We start from the raw sequence: 8,772 nt of genomic DNA on the forward strand, positions 1-8,772 counted from the left end.
CTTAAAATATTATGTGAGAGAGAATTTGTGGTTAAATGTGGTGTGGTGAATTTGCTGTATGCTTTTTATAAAAACATCTCACTATCTTATATGCCATCATCGCTGCATAATAATTCTCTTTGGTTTGCCATCACTTCCAAATACGTCAATAAGCAATCATTTCTATTACTCATGTCACATAAATGTCTCCCTTGTGCATTCCAAAAGTGCTTATAATGCACTTTTAATGCTGTTTGCATATATGGGTCATCCATTATGTTTAGCCTCAGTTATCAATACTTGTGCATCAATACCAACTTAGCTCTAGTTGTGGTAGCTGTCCAAGAGAACATTGGGCAAGTTACATAGGATTGAGCCCATCTTCTCTTTGGATGTGTCCCTCAAAAGCTTTTATAAATTGATCCCTCCCAGAAGATCGTCAAAAGGGAGCAGATGGGTCTAATTGCAGAGAGGAATTTCCAAAGAGTAGGGAATCAAGCACTGGAAATGTCCCGAACCCCTGGCAGAAAGTCAGTATTTCAAGTCCAAAGTCCAGGTCCAATGGCCAAGCCACACAAGCAAAGAGCAAAGTCCAAAGGACAGTAAACAGTCCAGGGTCAATCCAAGTAGCCAAGTCTGAAGTCCAGCAGTCAGAATACAGTCCAGAGTCAAACTCAAAGCCCAGTCCTATAAAGGGCCAGGTGTATCCAAGCCAAGATCCATCAACATGGGCAGTTGAGCACAGCGCCTCAGCTCTGCTTCCCTTTGGCACTTTGCATGCAGATTGCAGCATCTGGGCTGGATGAGGCATGTGACCCTCACCTGCTCCAAGCCTAGTCCAGCTGAGGAATCACACCCCTCCTCCCAGAGCTAGAGAGCCCCACCTAGCCAGCTAGGGAGCTGGGCTGGGGGCCTTGCCTGCCTCCGCCTCCTAGAGCACCACTCCCGCTTCTCTGTATGCCTCAGAGCCTGCCATGTTTATGGGAACAGGGGCACCTCTGGCTCTTCAGATGGGTTCTGCTGCTCTGGTTCCTGTGCATTGACCCTGGTCCCCTTGCCATCCTCTGTCACCCTTTGACTACTTACCTCCCCATCCCCTGCTTGCCCTGGTGCATCCCAGTCCCTGTCAGGGTCCTCTTCCTGCTCCCCATCATACCGCCAGTTCATGACAATACTGGTGGAGGATGGGGGGATGACGTTGGATGATATCTTTGGGTTTCCACCAAGCTTGTGATTTAGTATATGTAAGTCGGGTGTTTTTAGTAGAAGGGACAACTGAAGTGCTTAACTTTGTTACGTTAATGGCACTAGCTGAGCCTGCTATGCATCCTTCTTCATATCTGAAGAGCTGGTTACATATGGATGTGTTGCCATGACAACAGCTGGCTGGTGATGCTCTTTTAGGATGGGATAGGCCTCTCCTCCTTCACCTTGCTGGAGGCTGTGTCATGTTCTGGGTAGAATAGCAACAGGCCAGGAACTAGTCTGGTCTAGACTGCTCTGGAGCTGGAAGCTGGTTAGACACGAAGCTGGACTTGCTGTCTGTGCTGAACGTGCAGAAGCCCCTGAAGTGTCCTACAGCTCGGAGTTTGGGGTGCATGCAAGAATACTTTGCCTAAGAGGCATGCTTCCCATCCATAAAATTCTGGTAAGTTTAATAACTTGGATCTATAAGATAGCTTAAGAAAGTTCACAGAATAAAAAGTGCACAATCAACCAACAACCATATTTGACTGGTTCCTTAGCCTACTAGTCCAGTGTTTCCCAACCTTGTGCCTCCAGCTGTTTTTGAACTACAATTCCCATCATCCCTGACCACTGGTCTTGCTAGCTAGGGATGATGGGAGTTGTAGGCCAAAAACATCTGGAGGCCCAAGGTTGGGAAACACTGGTCACAAACCCTAACTGGCTTCTTCTAGAATAGAAAATAAAATACCTTTAAACTTATTATTTGATTGGCTGAGATATTGGCATCTTTATTTTTGTTCCATTTGCCCATTGCTCAGCGATGTGTTTGTGGCTCAATTTCAGTATTAAGCAGTGGGCAATTTTAATTTTGCAGAAATTTGATGGATTTTTCACAGGCAGGTGAGTAGCTGAGCTATCCACCCCTACCCCCGCCAGGGAATAATGCAATCCTCTGGCCTACATGAAGTATGCATCAAGATATCCACATTTTCCTGATGTCATTTGTATCAGGATGTCACAAGTACAGCCATTCATGAAAAAAGTACTTTATTTTCCAGTTGCAGCAAAGCAGGGCAACTTGAGGCCTATCTGATAAATTTCTGGCTCCCCTTTTGTTGAACTCTGATGTCAACCCACTCATAATGCTAGCAGATGTTTTTGCTTTTCTTACCAATAGGAATGTCACTGCCCAACTATTCATTTAAATATAGTGAAATAGGTTTAATACATCTTTAATTAACAACAAATGAATCCATATAACTTTTTTTTAAAAAAAATATTTTTTACATATGGGGATTAAACTGGGGGGGGAGGAATGCCTTAACCACCACTTGACCAATACTATCGTAAAGATAAATCCCCTGTACTTTGTCAAGGTTTGAACGCACCTGTGCTGGATGTCAAAGAATCATATGATTTAGGCTGAGTCTAGATATTGTGCCCCCTAAAAGCTGCTCCAGAGGATTAGGAGAGTCCCAAGATATATATCACTGGATGTGACATTGAGGAAAGGGGCTTGTAAGGGGAATCTTCTAGCCTTTGTGCCTTGGTTCACCCCCAGCAAATGCTTGTTGGGGCCCCAGAAACATGTTTCAGCTATGCATAGACTACAAGGACTTGTGATGTATAAATAACACCTTACTTGACATTGCAAGCAATTCCCCATTTATGTAGGCGATTACATTCCAAATGCAGAATCACATAAAATGTGGAGTCGCCATTAGCTGTAGGGTGAGGAAGAACTTTCCCCACCCTCGTTAGCTGTGTGAGGGCCATGCTTTCCTCCAGTTCACGGTACATACAAAGTTCGGACATCTTGCTGTGCATTAGAAAACATCGTGATTTGAAAACAAATGCACTGCTCACCTGAGAAATAGAGAGAACAGTGCAGCTATCATGGAATAATAAATCTGTGTACTGAAAACAAGGCAGATCTTGCAATAAATATTTACGGAGGTATCTCACTGCAGATTACAGTTCCTGTGACCAGACGCATGTCAGGTATGCAGCAGCAGACTTTATCTATATCCTAGTTCCTGTTATCTATCAATCCTAGTGATTGATATAAATCTTTGGAAAGGGCCTGTGTTTCATTTTTACTATCGCCCAATGCAAGGATGTTATTGCAATATTATTCATTTGTATTAAGTTGTTTTCCTTCTCCTTGCCTGCAACACATCCTCTCACACTTGCAGACTACCTAGCCCCTTTCAGCCTTCTGAAGACTCATCCAAAACTGCAAAAGCAAATGGTGTACAAACTATGTTTAAACTAGGTACTTTTAACTCCTTTTATATAAAGCTCTGCAAACTTCTGAGATATGCAATAGGGTTTCTAATATAGAATATGCCATTATTTATTTCCACCCTGGCAAGAGCCTAATTTCATTACCTGGGTTTATTGTGATTTACAGAGATCTTTAATTCACTGGGCATGGAGAATCATCACCTCAAGTATATGAGCATATGGTTTTCATCTCCTTCATTGTAGCCTTAGGTAACTTCCTGAAACCACATCCTTGGCTATTACAAGGCATGCAGTTGTCCCCCAAGTCTCTGCCTTCTGTTTCCATCCAGTGATATTTTGCATTCCCTTCCTTTAATCTCTAGATTCCATCCTTAAACTGCTGCAATGATTAAAATAAATAGGGACTTTAAATTGCAGAACTCAGACCACATAGTTTTCAATTTTAGCCAAAAGCGAGGGGAGGGGGGAGTTAGAAATCATTTAACCACATAATTTGCCTGGTTTTTCCATCCTCGGGTTAAACCTTCTTTCAGTTAATCCAAATACATTCACAATCTTCTGGTTGTGATGCCCTCAGATCGTTCCTGGGATCTGTGCATGTGAAGAATTTCATACATGCTGATGGTTGTCTACTAGCACCTATTCTTCCCCCTTCCCCACCTTATGTAGACTCCCGGTCCTCTCAGACCCAGCCATGCAATTCTGGGCTGCATCAATAAGGAGTATAGCATCTAGATCAAGGGAAGTAATAGTGCCACTGTATTCTGCTCTGGTCAGACCTCACCTGGAGTACTGTGTCCAGTTCTGGGCACTACAGTTCAAGAAGGACACTGACAAACTGGAATGTGTCCAGCGAAGGGCAACCAAAATGGTCAAAGGCCTAGAAACGATGCCTTATGAGGAACGGCTAAGGGAGCTGGGCATGTTTAGCCTGGAGAAGAGGAGGTTAAGGGGTGATATGATAGCCATGTTCAAATATATAAAAGTATGTCATATAGAGGAGGGAGAAAGGTTGTTTTCTGCTGCTCCAGAGAAGCGGACACAGAGCAATGGATCCAAACTACAAGAATGAAGATTCCACCTAAACATTAGGAAGAACTTCCTGACAGTAAGAGCTGTTCGACAGTGGAATTTGCTGCCAAGGAGTGTGGTGGAGTTTCCTTCTTTGGAGGTCTTTAAGCAGAGGCTTGACAACCATATGTCAGGAGTGCTCTGATGGTGTTTCCTGCTTGGCAGGGGGTTGGACTCGATGGCCCTTGTGGTCTATTCCAACTCTATGATTCTATGATTCTATGATCATAGCCAGTGGCCAGGAATGATGAGAGTTGTAGCCCAACCGTGTCAGGGGAGGGCTACAGGTTTCCAAACTCTGCAGTAAGGCAGCTTCATATTGTTACATCACCTCAATCTCCACACCTCTGTGATTCCAAGGGTTCCAGGTTACCCAGGGTTCATGTTTCTTTGGAAATGAGGCACAGCGGAGGCTGCTGTGTCATTATGATACACAGTTTATTTATACATACATACAACTTGAGGCTGTTCAAAGCATTACACTCAAAGCAGGTTCTGTCTCTCTCATGGCTGCAACATTGGAACCAAAACTGAGACCTTGGTAAGAAAGGCTTCGGAGGGGGCAGTTGTGGGAGGCACAACCAGTGCCACCCCGGTTGTGTACGTACCACCAGGCAGGTAAACGGAAGTATTTCCTCCCAGAGATTTACAGGGGGGGTGTTAGTAGTTTGGCCAATATGGAAGCAAAAGATTACTTCAAAATTCAGGGTAGGATGAAATTTGGGACACTGGTGGATGCTGTGCATAAAGATGGAAGAGAAAGTAAATTTGGTTTTCATTCTAATAGGAACCTACCAATTTTGATCTTACATACAAACTGAAAAGCAGCCGTCATTCAGGCATTTCACTTCTCCAGATTTTATGGTGTGGTTCTCCAACCAGTTGATGTGCATAAAAGTGTATCTGTTTGGGGAAAAGTTTGCATGAGAAAGCGCTCTACACTCCATCAGTTTACCTTGCCTATACCATGTGCATTTCCAAATCAGAATGTCTATCAGAAAGGCGATTAAATAGCAGCACAGAAAGAAACATTCCAGCGGTCTTTGCAACTAACGCTGAACTCGCAGAAAAGGTGCTGACATTAAGTTAAAAGGAGGATCCTGTCAGAGCTCGCTCAGAATCCTTCAGACTCTACAGAGAAGTATCCAGATTGTCTGAGTTGTGTTGATTTTTTTTAAGGGAGTTAGGAGAAACCGCATTTGCTGTGCAACAGCTTCTCTAAGCACCAGCTAATTCTCCTTCAGTTCTAGTGGATTTGGGTGATGTAGGCAATGTTTATCCTAGCATAGCAGCACTAGCTAAAAGGTGTGAATTTACATTGGAGGGTTATGTGTGATGAGCCTGTCAGCAGTTCTTCTCCTCAGATTTAAAAATCTGCCTCTTAAACTATTCTTCAGAATTTAAAATGCCGCTTGAAGGAAATGCTTGAAAACTCAGCGGCAAACCAATGGCTTGATTGTGACCACAGACCACACAGAAGGATAATGGGGTTTGGGGTTTTTTATTATTATTTCAGTTTGTGCCCCTATCTGACTTCTCCCCCATACCAATATTTCTTTTTCCTTGGCCTCACAGAAGAGGAGAAATAAGCACTCAAAACCAGAGAGCAAATCCTTACTTTGCTTGTTTACTCAATGTGTGTGCATTTGATAAAATATCTCCTGCCAAATCTACTCCTGTAATAACTTCTGCACTAACAAGTTCACTTCTGCGGTCTTTCGTTATTCATTTATCCTTGCAGAAATTAGAAGGCTTAGTTTTCCCCTCCATTTCTCCCTAATGGCACAGAGTGCAGCAAAGTGATCCCATAACTGATTTTGGATTGGCTTCTCCCAAGCCAGGCTATTCACTGCAGGCACTGAGCCAATCTTGACATCTGAAGGACTGCTCTGGCAAATACTGAGGCAAATTGGGCAAGTAGCATCCCAGAACAAAAGCATCCTGGGGGCTTATTTATTTTAGCTCAGGGTGATCCCAGAAGTTTCCAGCAAAAGTTTTAAGATGCATGTAAGCTCTTTGGAACAAAAAAAATGGTGAAAGATGCAAAGGCAACCCCATTGCCCAAATAGCATGTAAGGTAGAAGCAAAGGTCTGAAGAACATATTACGAAAGAGTACATAATAAAGCCCTATGTGGCCTAGGACCCACATACCTACAGGACCGCCTCTCCTGATATGCCCCGTGGAGGACCTTAAGGTCCACAAATGACAACACTTTGGAGGTCCCAAGTCGCAAGGTGGTTAGATTGGTCTCAACTAGGGCCAGGGCCTTTTCAGTACTGGCCCTGACTTGGTGGAACGCTCTGTCACAAGAGACTAGGGCCCTGCGGGACTTGACAGAGCTGTTCTGCCTGGCCTTTGGTTTGGACTCAGTCTGATCCTTATGTTTCCCTCCCCTTATGGATTTGATCTATGGGCTACTATTAAAATGAGGCTGCACTTTAAATTGTATTTTAACCTGTATTTTGAATTGGTTCCCCCCCCCCAATTATGTTTTTATTGTATTTTATTGGTGTTGGCCGCCCTGAGCCCGGCTCTGGCCAGGGAGGGTGGGGTATAAATAAAAAATTATTATTTATTATTATTATTATTACAATGCAAGAGACTATATACCAATAAATTAAAAGTGCATTGCATGAGCCAATCGGGACTAGCCCTACCAGTTGGCAGGGTGAGGTGTCTGCCTCAGGCGGCAGATGCTGGGAGGCAAAAAACAGCAAGGCATTGGAGGACACAGCTGTGTGTTGCCTGGACTGCTCTGCTACTTCGATACTTTTTCTAACACTTGTTTTGAGCAGTCCTTGTAGACACCTTTGCCCTGAGAAAAATTAAAGGGTTGAGCTTTTAACAAAACTCTTCAGGGCTCATTTCACATAAGTTCCAATGAGTCCTGCTTTCGCAGGAGGAACTATTTATATTGCGAGAGGAATATTTTGGGAAATTAATTACAGAAGGCTGCAGGAGAAAGTCATGTGTCAAGGAGCTAAACAATAATTCTCAATTTGCTTAAGCTTTTCTGTCTGCTATTACTTTCAGAAAGAGAAGTAAAATATTCCTGATTTGTAAATCTCTTGGCCTGCAAAGATTTGCCATTTGCTTTCAGACTTATGCAGCTTCTTTGATCTGCTGCTTTCATGGTCTTACTTAAAATAAATAGTTACTTTTATCTTTCCTTTTACTAGGTTTAATCTTCACAAAGATGGTTTAAATCCAAATTATTTGGATAGGTTTCTATTATAACGTTTATTATGAAAAGCACACAAGTCTGAATTTTGTCTTGGAATCTGAAAAAGTAAACATTCATTTTAACCCACAAGAGAAGGTTGAAACTAATATAAGAACTTGGTGAGTTATGTTCCTCGTGGAATGAGCAGATATAGGTGGACTTATCAAAATACAGTTTTAAAAATGGTTGCTGAAGAGGAAAATGACATTTAATTTTACATAAGGTTCCCCCACCCTTTTCAAGCTAGGAATAATAAACACAGCCCAACCCAATAAATGTTTAATGTCCCTTCAGAACATAATAGCCCTGATGGATCAGACCATCTACTCCAGCATCCCATATCTCACAACTCAAAGAGTTCCCACGTGTTTCTGGGAAGCCAGGAGTGGAATTCTAACCCAAGAAGAAGGTGGGTCCCACAGATGATGTGAGGCATCCAATACATGGGCCTTGTTGGCACATCATGGTCAGTCAAACTATGTGTGAATGAGCTCGCTCACACCTGCTTTGTTCCTCCCTGGCTTTTTTAGCTCAGTGAGGCTCAATTCTGTAGCCAAGGTTATACCTATGGTTACAGGTGGTGGTTAAGGAAGAAATACCTTAAACACAATCCTGGGTGCCGATGACAAGGTGCTAAAAGGACACGGGAGGAGCAAAGTAAGTGTGAGCTCCTCTCCATGGGTTGCTGTGTTAAGGTGGTCCTGGTAAACCAGGAGAGAGGAGCCTTGGGCCTGAAAGCCAAATGCAGCCCTTCTGTCTGGTCCATGGGACTTTCTTCAGGTCGTGGGAGAAAAACTAACTACCCTCATCATCTTAATGCCAAGAGGGGATGAGGTAGAGGGACTCAGAGGCTTCATTGGTGCCAGACTTCAAGGGTATCGTTGTGCCCATGGGCACCGTGTTGGCAACCCCTGCATTAAGCCCACAGACTGAAATTACCTAACTACACCACTGTGTGCTATAGCCTTTTTTGAGATAGGTGGACAAGAACATTTGGGGGAAATCTGAGCCCGTACAAAAGAAAGAGAATTGTAGAATCAAAAAGAGGGAAAAGTCAACAGA

At 43.3% G+C, this 8,772-nt stretch overlaps 1 protein-coding gene across 1 annotated transcript in view; it reads left to right on the forward strand.

The window, feature by feature from the left end:
* LIX1 (limb and CNS expressed 1) overlaps positions 1 to 8,772 on the forward strand; it is a 35,111-nt gene that overhangs the window by 13,311 nt on the left and 13,028 nt on the right. The gene's annotated exons all lie outside the window — the stretch shown is intronic.

Source organism: Podarcis melisellensis, assembly GCF_964234715.1.
Source record: "Podarcis melisellensis genome assembly, chromosome: 11".
NCBI lineage: Eukaryota > Metazoa > Chordata > Lepidosauria > Squamata > Lacertidae > Podarcis > Podarcis melisellensis.